Raw genomic sequence first — 12226 nt, forward strand, 5'->3', positions numbered from 1 at the left:
CAGGAAAGCAAGGCTCATCATGCATTATGGTTTCTTGAGAAAACAAATGTCATTTCAACAAATCATAGTATTTTACAGTTGTTTGACTTGGAAGAGTCCTTCAAATGTCACTCCAACTCCCCTGCAATGAACAGGGACATCAATGGCTAGATCAGGTTGCACAGAGTCCCGTACAGGGATAAGATATCCACCGTATCTCTGGGCAACATGTTCCAGAGCTTCTGTACCCTTACTGTAAAAATCAATTTTCTTAGATTTAGCCTTATTAACCTCTTTTATTTTGAAACAATTTCCCATTGTCCTATAACAACAGGCCCTGTAACAGTATCATTCCTATTCTTTTTATGTCCTCCATTTAGGTGCTGAAATACTGCAATCAGGTCTCCCTGGAGCCATCTCTTCTCCAGGCTGAACAGCCCAAACTCTCAGCCCATCCTCATAGGTGAGGTGTTCCATTCCTTGAATCACCTTTGTGACCTTCCTCTGAACTAACTCTGACAGGTCCATGTCTCTGCTGCACCGAGGACTCCACATCTGGACACAGTGCTCCAGGTGATGTCTCAGCTTGGTGTCATCTGCAAACTTCCTGTGGGCTCACCCAATGCCACTGTCAATGGAATTGGTGAAGATAATAGAAAACATCAGTTCCATTGTTGTCCGCTGAGGTCAGTAGTTCTCTGGATCGTCCTTTCTACCCTTCTTAAAAATGGATGCAACTTTTTACTTTTTCCAGTCACCAGGGCCTGACCAGTGTAACTTTTCAAATATTATTGAGTGGCTTGGTGACTCCATCAGCTAATTCCCTCAGGACTCTAAGGTCCAGTAACTTTCCACATCTGCTTGATGTTTCCAAGACCTCTACAAGGAAGTTATTCTCAATGGACTCCAGGAGTGTACTAGCCTGTTTTCAGGTCACCATGCTGTTGTCTGGTATTATGAGTTTTTGTTATCAGTATTCCACATCATAACATCATGTAGTGCAGTAAGAGTTAAAGAGTTAATGCTCCAGTTCTGTAGATTGTTGACAATTCCAGGTATACCTGTCTCAGAAGAGAAGAGAACTACATCTCCCAGAGGACTGTTCACTGTTCTGTTTCCGTTTTCCATTCAGGAGGAAAGATAAAACTGTTTGCAGGTCCCCTTTTTTCCTTTCTGCTCATTTCTGCAGCGCGAGTGCTCCTTAGCTATCTCACCTTCAGCATTAGAGAAAGGCCTTCGGTTTTTGATACTCTCTCTCTCATTTTATTTGATTTACTGGCTTCAATTCCAATTATACTGTATTATTGTGTTATCTTGCATTCCAATATCATATTTAGTAATCTCCCTACCCTTTACCTTTTTCGCCTTTCCTCCTTACCCCCCGCCCCAGTAGCCACAGAACTGGGCTGAGCTTGCCGATAAACTGTTGACCTTTTCCCAGCAGATATCCAGGTGGTTGAAATCCCTGACTAGTAAGAGAGTCTGCAAGCACAATGCCCCTTTTATCTGGAGCAAGAAAAGCTCTTCAAGAGGTTCTTCTGGATCAGTATCCTGTAGTAGGTCCCGACCACCCTGTTCCCTGATTTTAACCCGCAAGCTCTCATCCTGGTCATAGCTGTTTCTCACAGGCAGCTCTTTTTAATTTTCCACTTCTCTACACAGGGGGAAACTCCCCTGACCCTTTGCCTTGTCTTTCCCTTCTTAAAAGCTTGTAGCCGTTAGTCATAGCATTACAGCTGTGCGATTCATCCCACTGGTTTCTGTGATAGCAGTCAGGTCATAGTTTTCTAATAACAGCATGGTTTCCTTCTCCTCCTGCTTATTACCCATGCTCTGTGCATTGATGTAGAGGCTCGTAAGCTGGACTGTCAACCACATTACTTTCTTGGAGAAGCACTCCCAAATTTCTGTGGTTTTCCCCTGCAGCTTCCTAAAGTGATCCTGTTCCCTGGTGCTTCTCTGTCACTCAGCAGTCCCTTAACCAATCAAATCATGTTTAAAACTCCAGTGATGAGTCTCACCACCTTGCTGCCCTGTATATTCTTGAACCTCATGGTCAGCTGCGTCCCATCCAACATCAAAAGATCATAGTTGCCAGAGCACTGAATGTGACACAGTCATTGAACTAGTCCATTCTACTTCTTCTTGGGTTCCAGTCTTAAACGAGGAGGGTCAAGGAAAACACTACCTCTGCTCCCCATCCCTTCAACATCTTCCCAAGGAACATAAAGTTTATTTTTTCATATTTCGTAATATCCTAGTTGCAGCCTCCTGTAACACAGCTTGAAAGAGCAGGAGCAGATAGCAGACATCCACATTTATCAGACTTGGTAGCCTCTTCCTGATGTCGCAAATGTGGACCTCTTTGGGCAGGAATCATCTCTAGAGACATTATTCCGATGACAAATTTGTGCCTCAGTGCCCCTCTGGGTGAAGTCCCGAATTAGTAAGACTCTTTGTCTTTTTATGGAAGCATTGTGTCTGACCCTGAAGTAAAGGGCTGTGGGTAGTGGCCTTTCAACTATATTAAGGGGGACTATAAGAAAGAAGGAAACAGTTTATTTAGCAGGGTCTGCTGTGACAGGACTAAAGGAAATGATTTCAAACTAAAAGAGGGGAGATTTAGATCAGATATAAAGAAAAAGTTTTTTACAATAAGGGTAGTGAGGCACTGAAATAAGTTGGTCAGGGAGGTCATGGAAATCTTGTCCTTGGAGACACTCAAGGTCAGGCTGAACCAGGCTCTGAAAAACTTGATCTAGCTGTAGGTGTCCCTTTTAATTGCAGGGGAGATGGGCTAGATGACCTTTAAGCATCCCGCCCAACTCAAATGATTCTATGATTCTATAATTTTATGACTGGAATCTTCACTTGGAGCATCTTAACTGGGTTGTCCCTTTCTGGTTCTGAAATATTATCCATACTCGGTTCACTTTCCATACCCAGAGTTTCATATTTGTTTGTTAGGAGGACTTGAGGAACAAGGGGTAGACTCCTGCTCCACTCTCCCTCATCTTACATGATTCAGTGGTCCATCTCCCCAGTGTTGGAACCTTGCCTAGTTTCTTTCCCTTGCAAGTACGGGTTGTCGGGCTGCCTATGTCACTGCGTGATACCAGGTGTTAATCTTTCTGGTTGCTGGATAATTCTCAGCCTGGTGATTTCCTCTTGCAGCCTGCTCACCTGCTCAAAAAGTTTATTCAGCTGGGAACACCTGCACACCCTCTTCCCTCAGGCCCTTGTGGGGCTTCCAGATTCTGGAGTTCCCCACAGCTGAAGGTTTGAGCAGATCTGTCACTCAGGATGTTCATTTAGGTGCACGCTTCAGCCTGTAAAGTTGGAAGCCCCTCTGTCTGGTTTCTGTCTCAGCCTGATTGTTGCAGTAGGTGGTGACCAGATATGTTTCAATAGAGCACTGCACCTTGCCGTTCCCAGATGAGAAGAAAGCAGTTGAGCTTGCACCCTCCCTCTGTGTCCTGCCTACACGAACTGCCACGCAAACTGCCACACCATGCCCTCACTGCTGCTCCACTCCCTGTTTGCCTGTCCCGTTTGCCGTGCTCCTTGTCCCTTGCACTTCCTAGGGGCTGCCTGTATATATGCACAGGCTCCTGGGTCAGCCCCCTCTGTGTCACCTGCTCTTGTGAGGACTGGGTGCTCCTGATGGACCAGGTAGGCTTGGGGTGGCTCCCTCCTCACCCAGTCTTCTCCACGGTTTTTGGAACAGCCTATATAATGGCAACACCCAGCTCCACTGAAGAATGTGCCTGCAGTGGTGCTGATAGCCTTGAAAAATGATTTAGCATTTAAGCACCTTAATTTAGCCTGAGGGAATTTTGAAACCTCAACCATCCTTATCTGATGAGCTGTGACAAGGTGCTTGTGCTAGAGGAGTGGCACTGGAACAGATGACCTCAAGAGGTCCCAAACGTGATCAATCTGTGATGCTGTAATTCTGAGACTATGATCTAAAAATGGCCTATGATCATTCTTGTCTTCACACAGGACAGCTGATCCCTGCTTGGAACAGAGGAACAGAGAAGGCTGGTGATGCCTAGTCCTCGTGCCATCCCAGAGCGAGGTCCTTCTGTAGAAGCATGATTAAAGTCATTAATTTTGCACAGGGAGGCCTTTGTCTCGCCTTCCTTAGCTGGGAGAAAGGTGGCCTCTTCCACCACCTCCTCCTTAGCATAGTTGGGTAAATGGCTGAACCAGACAATGTCTCCAGTGAAGTGGGTCTTCCTGAACCTTGGCAGTCTTAATGGCTCCAGTTTAGGCTTGGTCACATCTGTCAATCCAATCTGGGTATTTTCCTAAAACAACCTTAACTTTATGGAGACAATGACAATGCCTGCAGAAATATCTACTATTTCCATTTTACACAGCTGTGACACACAAGGGACTCCAAGGACTCAAAGTGCTCTTTTTGTCCTGGGGCCTGCCAGAGCCTTTCTGTGTGTCCCATGACCATCCCAGGGCATCATAGTGGAGGAAGGTCAACTCATCCCTGGCTGACAGTAGCTGGCCAATAAACCTCTCTTGGGTATCAGAACCCCTGAGGAGGGAGTATTATCTCCCAGCGGGCAGGGATAGTCAGACACACTCAGAAACACTTCTTCCTCTTCAGAGGCTGCCAGCACAACACAGAAAGCATCTCTGTGCTGGTCTCTGTCAGCATATGAACTTGAACAAGATTGCTTTTTCATCTGGTGCCCCCTATTCAAAGCAAGCAGAGATGAGACCTCAGCAGCTGGGCAGAGGCAAGAAGAAAAGTTGGGAGAGCTGCCATGGCCCACTGTACCTCATCCCTTGCCATCTCCAGTACTCCATCACAACTTCAAAGGCTGATACTATCTGCACAGCCTCAATGCTGGGCTCCATGAGATTCATGAAGTTCCCTCTCAGGCAGAAGCCAGACCTCTGTTTCACGAGGGGACTACTGATAGAGCAAGACAAGGACATCTCTGCTAGGGTGAGGAGAAACAGAGAAAATGGTCCCTTGACACAAGGAAATGGGCATTGCACTGTCCTCTGTAGCCTCCAGCTTAGGATCCTTTACAGACTGGCAGGGGACAAAACCACTCTGGAACCCTTTTGTAGCTGAAAGAAGCTCGTGTTCCTGTATCAGCAGTTAACACAAGACTATAAAGTTAAAATTCATTTGCAAGGCCACCAGACCACATCAATGTATTTTGAAATGCAGAAGTGATCAACCACTAGGGCACAGCACTTTGATGGTGTGCTTCCTCTTGGTTTGGCAGTTCATTTGGACAGAGGAAAACCCTTCCAGCAAATAAGGCAATCACTGCTCTTTGCTGGAGATGTGCAGTCTCTCAGCGCAGTGACGAGCCTCCTTTTGATGTTCCAGTCCCTAAGCTTGCTTTCTCCACAGTGCACAGTCCTTCTGTAAGAACTGAGAACTGTCCCTTGTGAATCTCTGTTTTTGCAGATGTCCACGGTTGGTGCACTAGTGGTTGTGTGTTGCCTTCTTCCCTAATGGTGTATTCATCTTCCAGACGATGTTGTTGCCTGGGTACTGTAATTGCCACTCATCCAGGTATGGGTAATGATGACAGTCTTTCAAACCACAGCTGGAAATACCACAAATGTCCCATGTGGGGCCATGCAGCCAGCGATCGCATCTGACAGAAAAGGCAGTGCCGACAGCTGCTGGGGACTTGTTCTAAACATTCTCACCCCCTTGGTGTGAAAATTGGTTTACCCTTCCCCTACACAACCCTGCAAAGCTGCAGATTTGAGCACAGGCAGCAGCCTTAAGGCTGTGGCATGAAGAGCTACCAATGCATGAGCTTTGCAGCAATGCTGCTGGGCCACCTGCATGTTGCTTGCAGCACAGCCATCCAAATCCTATATTCCACTGACTCAGCAACTCCACATCATCAGCTGACTGGCTAGCTAGTCCTGAGCAGGACTGCTTGGGTCAGGACAGGAGCAGGGCCTTGTGTCTTCTTGACTTGGGGCAATGGCCCAATGCCATTCTGTATCTGACAATGGTCCTTATGGCTTGTTAGGGCTACCAGGGCTTAACAGTCCATTCTAAAGCAGGACCCAAAAGGTCCTATTTTCCACCCATTCCCCAAATGCTGCTTCTTGTCCACTTCCTCTACATGCTGTGTTTTATCAGACTCCTCCTCATTTGAGAGTTTCCTGTCATGTTGTACTAAATGGGATTCACAGCCAGTACCCTAAGTCATGGCCAGAGAGAGAGGAAGGCTGGGATAACTCTCAGAAGAGACAGACCCAGAATCTTGCAAATACTCAAAGAGATTAATCATGTTTCCTGGAAGTTGTAGGGGCAGGTGACTTACGGAAAGGAAGAGTCTCTGTGGGACGACTTTATTGTGGTCTTAATCTCCAAGTCATGCCAGTGTGGTGTGGTCTGAAAATCCATGGAATATACAAAGCCATCACTGTGCACCTTTGTGCAACTGCTGGCCTCTGATCTGCAGACTGACTGAACCAACCAGATACATGGAGTCTTCCCTGAAACACAGTGGCACCTGTCTGTCACTGTCGCTTGATCAGGAAGCACCCAAACTGCCCCTACTCGTAGGATCTGAGTGAGATGTGTCATCCCATGCTCTTGGTTAAGTCCTTAAACTTATACCTTTCTCTTAGGATGTCTGATATTCTCTTGAGTGTCCCTGACCCACCTGAGGCTATGCTCATGCTGTGGGCCACTCTTGGACTCAGTGATGAAAGTGTCAAAACCCCTGGCTTTCTGAACGCTCCCTAGACACTGGGAAGTCCCCAAAGCCTTGGGTGACTCCTAAGTCCCATTGGCTTTACTGTATGTCCTGGGACTGCCCAGGGCCTTTTTTGGGGAATCCCAGAGCCTCCGAGTCTAGGGAGTTCAGCTCAACCCCGCAGGTCAGCCCTGCAGCAGCTGGCCTCTCTTGGGTTCCAGAACCCCTGAGAAGACAATAGTATCTTTCAATGGGCAGGTGATGTCAGGCAAACTCAGACACTTCTTTGGAGGCTGGCAGCGCTAACACCGAAAGCACCTCTGTGCTTATCTCTGCCACTTGCATGGACAAGAAAGGTCGTTCACCCGGTGCCCCTATTCATGAGTCAGCAGAGATGAGACCTCAGCAGCTGGTCTGAGGCAGGAAGAGAAGCAGGGAGAGATTCGAAGTCTTTGCCATGCCTTGTCCCTCACTATGTCCCCCAGCTCTGGGCTGAAGGCTGATACTGTCTGCACAGCCTCAGCACCACCCATGCTGGTCTGCCTGAGATTCAGGCAGCTCCTTGGCCAGGAGGCAGAACTCTGCTTTATGAGGAGACAACTGAGAAAGATCAGGAGACCTCTTCTGGGGTGAAGAAAACACAGACCAGGACAGGAGCAGGTCCTTGTGCCTTTTTAGCTTGGAGCATTGCCCAATGCCACCTTGTCTCTGACCATGGCCTTACAGTTTGTTAGGACCATCAGGGCCTAAGAGTTCCTTCCAAAACTGCACGGCCCCAAAGGACCCAGTTTCCGCCCCGTCCTTCAACTGCTTTGCCAACTTCCTCGCTGTGATGTGGTTTTCATAACTCCTCCTCATTTAAGAATTTCCTGTCACATTGTACTAAACGAAAGTCACAGCCGGTATCCTGAGCCATTAACCAGAGGGAGAGAAAGACTGACACAACCCTGAGGAGAGGCAGGCACAGATCATCGCAAGTACGCAAAGAGGTCACGTGAGTCCTAGGAGGGCAAGGTACAAGGGACACGGCGAAAAGAGGTGTTGCTACAGGGTGGTTTGAGAAGCTGGGGGCAGTGGAATGTTTTGCTCGGGCACCTGTATGTTTGTGAGTGGCACTGGACAAAGCCCCGTCCCTGTAGGCATTCAAGGGCAGGCTTAATGGGGTCCTGGGCAGTATGATCTAGTGACTGGTAACCCTGCCAATGGCAGGGGAGTTGGAGCTAGGTGACCTTTAGGTCTCTTCCAAAGCAAGCCATTCTCTGCTTCAGTGATTCAATGATTATAGGATTCTAGGATTCTATGGAGGGGTGTTGATAAAGGAGTGGAAAGTAGCTTATACGTAAAGGGCCCACATTCTGCAAGAAGCCCCATAGGGGGCATAGGGGAAGCATTCTCTCTCATTATTTGTAAATAGTGCAGGATAATGAGAGGAGACATGGCTGTGGGCCAGGAAGGAGCTAGGTTTCCTTGCATATGTGGAATCGGGCAGGGAGAGATGCACACGTGGGTCCTTGGTGAAAGCACAGGTGACAAGGAGTTCCCAAATGCCTATATCCTCTTGTAGAGCATGTGTGCACATGAGGTTGAGGAGAGTTCCCTAGGGAGGAGTAAGGTGTGTTGTGTGCAGCAGGGGCAGCTGTGTACCCTGGACTCTCAGGAAGCAGTAAGGCTCTCTTACAATTCCCTTCCTAGGCAGCCATGGCCATGAGATCTCCGTGGTGGACTGCTATCCTACTCCTGGCCCTGATAATGCCTATGTGCTCTGGAGTTCCAACCTATCAAGATTTTTTGCGAAAGCACGTGGACTTCCCCAAGACATCATTTCCAAACGATGCCACTTACTGCCAAGTCATGTTGGTGCGGAGTGGTATAAACATCAATGGAACATGCAAACCCAAGAACACTTACGTGCATGCGCAGCCCACATATCTGAGGACTCTCTGCATCAACCAGCCCAACTGGGCCCTTCGTACAACACAGCAGCCCTTCAATGTCACAGTCTGTAGCCTGATCAGGAAGCAACCAAATTGCATGTACTCTGGTAATCAGTTCAACCACTGGGTTGAAGTGGGATGCTGGGGACAACTTCCTGTGCATCTGGAGAAAACATTCCCATGACACTTGGCCCTTGGACTACCCCTTACGGCCTTGGGTGTCCGTGGCCCTCCTGAGGCTATCCTCACTCTGTGGGCCACTCTTGGGCTCAGAGAGGAAGATGTCAAAGCCCCTGGCTTTCTGAATGCTCCTGTAGACACTGGGAAGTCCCCAAAGCCTTGGGTGACTCCTAAGTCCCATTGGCTTCCGCTAATTGCCTGAGTACTTTCTAGCAATATTGGGTCATCCCCAGCCTGCCTCAGATGGTTGCGTTCAGGCCCACTGCCGCTCTGTTTGCAGCTTTTACTTTGCATAGAAGAAAACAATACAAAATAAAACCGAGAGTGCTTCATCAATAACATTAGCAAAGAAAATCTTATTGGAATAGCCATTAGAAATGGCCCTACAGTATCCATGCACCAAGTTTAGTATAGAAGTAGCACACAGAATAGCTGGGCCTGAACACTGCAGGTTCCAGGCTGCAGAGTAAGTCTACTTAACAGAGCACCTGATAAGAGACTTAATGAAACTGCACAGTACGTATAGGATAAAAAAGACTCAGCTGTAGGAGTGAGTGCAGAGGAGGGCCACAGAAAATGATCAGAGGGCTGGAGCATCTTTCCAATGAAGACAGGCTGAGAGAACTCAGCTTGTGCAGCCTGGATAAGGGAAGGTTTCTGGGAGACCTGACTGTGTACTTCCAGTACTTCCAGTACTTAAAAGGAGCTCATAATCATGAGGCAGACAGACTCTTTACATCGTCTGATAGTGATGGGACAAGGGGGAACAGATTTAAATTAAAAAATGCCAGATTTATATTAGATGTTAGGGGGGAAATTTTCACTCAGGAGGTGAAAAGCAGGTTGTCCAGGGGCACTGGAATAGGTTGCCTGAAGAATGTGAGGGTGCCGCATTCCTGGAGATGCTCAAGGCTAGGTTGGATGGGGCACTGGGCAACCTGATCTACATCTAATTTACCTAATTTAGTGATGGGGAATCCTACCCACAGCAGTAGGAGTGGAATGATGATCTTCATTGTCCTTTCCAGTCCAATACTGATTCTATGCTATGTTTTTCATTTCTGAGAGAAGCCTTTGGAGAGATGTTCCAAGACGAGAATCCAAGGGGAATTCATGCTCGTACCACATTTTAAGGCTCATGGGTCTGAGAAACCCTTGGAGGAACGACCCCCAAGAAGGGTGTCATGGTACACTAGGTTTGACAATGTCTGTTGGCAGATTTCCACAAGCTGGCCAAGAAAACAGCAAGCTTGGAGAATTGGTGGGAACAGAGAGACGGCCATGCTGGAATTGGGTTGGAGTTATGCATGGGTTGGAAAAGGGCACCCTGTGGTGGGAGACTGAACAGAGTACAATGTGCTAGGAGGCCAACAGGCACTGTGATGGAAGGGAGGGAAGCAGGGAGGCACTGTAATTTGTTGAGACAGGGAGAGGAGGAAGGAAGGAGGGGAAACCCTGGATCTTCAGTTATACCTTAGTCCCACCCTATAGCTCCACTCCCAGAACATAAACTCTCTCCCACACTGTTGCCTCACTCATACCCTATAATCCAAATCAAATCTTTTAGAGCGACTTCCACTTTTCAGCCCAACTCAGAAACCATAGTCTTAGGCCAATCACATTGACCCACTTGTAGTCAAAAGTCCAGCTCAGTTCTGTCTCATAAACTCACTTCCATTCCACTACCATACCCCTGACTTGTAGCCCCCACTCATAAATTGTATTCTCAAGACCATGTCACAGAATCATAGAAACATAGAAACATGGAAGCAGAGAGTGGTTTGGGTTAGAAAGGACATTAAAGATCTGCTAGTTGTAACACACCTTTCTGTGGACTGGGATGCCTTTCCATTAGTACCAGGTGTACTCCAACTGCAACTCCAGTCCAAGTCCTCTGACACGATGCCACTTCTGTCATCCACTGCATTGATGATAACTTCTTACTGAACGAGATCGGGGATCTGGTTTCAGGGGCCTGGTTACGTGGGACCAGGAAAAGGGTGATCGCAGAAACTGGGGGAAAAGGCTTGGAACAGGAAAAACATACCTTTGCTAGAAAAGGATGAGATAGGGAACGCTTAGTCAAACTGGATTTACCTAAACACTTGGACTCTGATGCAGCAGAGTCTGATGCAGCTTTGAGTGCTGAGGAAGCCAGCAGATGTCATTGTGAGGCCACTCTCTGTAGTCTTTGATTGATCTTGGTGGCTGGGATAAGTGTCTATTCCAGAGGGCCAGGAAGGAGGACTTAGGGAGCCAGAATCAGATCAAGTTCATCTTGACCCCAGGGAACTTGATGGAACGACTAGTCCTGGGAACCACTCTGCGGCACATGAAGTACAAATAAATCTTCCATAGTAGTCAACATGGATTCGTGAAGGGGAAATCATGCTTGACCAGCTTGTGAAGGAGAACAAGGAGGAGTTTTTCATCTGAGGAGGAACAGTCCTGTGCTTCAATATTTACTGTGGGGACTCTCTGGCTGGAAAGCAGCTTTGCAGAAAAATACAGCTGGGATGGATTTTTACTTAACAGTGTCTGGTATAATGCAATGTTTTTGGTTCGAGGAGAAAAAAAAATGTTCCCCAGAGTGGCTTCCTTGTGGAAATCTGCCTGACCTCTCTTGCCCATTGAAAGATACTACTGTCTTCTCAGGGGTTCTGGAACCCAAGAGAGGCCAGCTGCTACGGGGCTGAGCTGCAGGGTTGAGCTGAACTCCCTCCACTTGGAGGCTCAGGGATTACCCAAAAAAGGCCCTGGGCAGTTCCAGGACATACACTAAAGCAGTGAGAGCCTACAGGAGAAGGATAACATCAACCCTTTCCTCCAATTCAGTCAGGGGTCCTAGAGACCCTGTCCATTATCACATTTGTAATGCTGGCATCTCTTACAACAGGGAAAATAGCACTAGAAGGGAAGGGCTATCCATCCTCACATGTATGCTGCACCCTCTTTGGCAAGCACTTTTGGTTCCCTGTTCCAACTGCCAAACTAAGCACAGAAGTACGCAGAACCTTCTTTGATAAGCACTTTCGGTTCCGTTTTCCAATTGTAAACTGAGTACAGCATACTCTGCACAATTTCCATAGCAATTTTGGTTTCCTGTTCTAACTGCAAACTAAGTGCACGATTTCTGTTCCTGCTCTGCCTCTAAATGATGCCCCGATGTTTGAGACATTGAAAAGGTTTTGGAGATTTTCTATAGTCTTCTTCCACATCGGTGTTTTGGTGCTTAGCAGAGCTACGTAGAAACAGAAAAGCAAATATGAGATATTATACATTTTACAGCCACATTACCAATTACCAAAGACTATACAATAACGTCAAAACAATATTTACAAGCCATTTTCCACGTCATGTGAGTACCAATGATTCCAGCATTGAGGCAAGCCACGATCCAGGACTCCATTCATTAAACCAGTCATT

This window comes from Numida meleagris, chromosome 4 (assembly GCF_002078875.1).
Source record: "Numida meleagris isolate 19003 breed g44 Domestic line chromosome 4, NumMel1.0, whole genome shotgun sequence".
Taxonomy (NCBI): Eukaryota; Metazoa; Chordata; class Aves; order Galliformes; family Numididae; genus Numida; species Numida meleagris.